Source organism: Eutrema salsugineum, unplaced genomic scaffold (genome assembly GCF_000478725.1).
Source record: "Eutrema salsugineum unplaced genomic scaffold, Eutsalg1_0 scaffold_11, whole genome shotgun sequence".
Lineage (NCBI taxonomy): Eukaryota > Viridiplantae > Streptophyta > Magnoliopsida > Brassicales > Brassicaceae > Eutrema > Eutrema salsugineum.
In genome coordinates this window covers 9,545,401-9,546,086 of record NW_006256901.1, presented here as the reverse complement: position 1 = coordinate 9,546,086, position 686 = coordinate 9,545,401, and the positions used below count along the sequence as shown (strand labels likewise).

Below are 686 nucleotides of genomic sequence, written 5' to 3'. Positions count from 1 at the left end.
CCTGTGCAAAACAACAACTTTGAAGTGAAAGCATCATTGCTGAATATGGTCCAGAACTCAAAGTTCCATGGGTTAGCAATGGAAGATCCCTTGGAACACTTGGACCAGTTTGATAAGGTGTGTGATCTGACCAAGATAAATGGAGTTTCAGAAGACAGCTTCAAGCTAAGACTATTCCCATTCAGTCTTGGTGATAAAGCTCATCAATGGGAGAAGAATCTTCCAAGAGGCTCCATTCAAACCTGGGAGCAATGCAAGCAAGCCTTCTTATCTAAGTTCTTCTCCACCTCAAGAACTGCAAAACTGAGGAACCAAATCTCTAGCTTCACTCAGCACAGCAATGAAAGTTTTGGTGAAGCATATGAGAGATTCAGGAGCTACACAAACCAATGCCCACACCATGGGTTTAGTGAGGCTTCTCTTCTCAGCACACTGTATAGGGGAGCTCTTCCCAAGATTAGAAACCAGCTGGATACTGCTTCCAATGGGAACTTTCTGGGTAAAGAGATACATGCTGCTTTAGAGCTAGTAGAGAACTTAGCATTGAGCAATGACACTTATGGTGAAGACTATGACAGATCAAATAGGTCTGAAGGTTCAAGCTCAGAACAGAGGCTCACCAGAGAAGTTAAGGAGTTGAGGAGTGAATTGGACAAGCTGAAATTCACCACTCAGAAGCCAATGCA

The 686-nt window shown here is 43.4% G+C and overlaps 1 non-coding gene across 1 annotated transcript; it reads right to left on the bottom strand.

Moving 5' to 3' along the window:
• Window positions 1-300: 300 nt before the first annotated feature.
• LOC112090181 lies at window positions 301-407 on the bottom strand. The gene has a single exon (XR_002901529.1). It is a non-coding gene; the product is annotated as a small nucleolar RNA R71 (small nucleolar RNA).
• Between the last annotated feature and the right edge of the window lie 279 nt (window positions 408-686).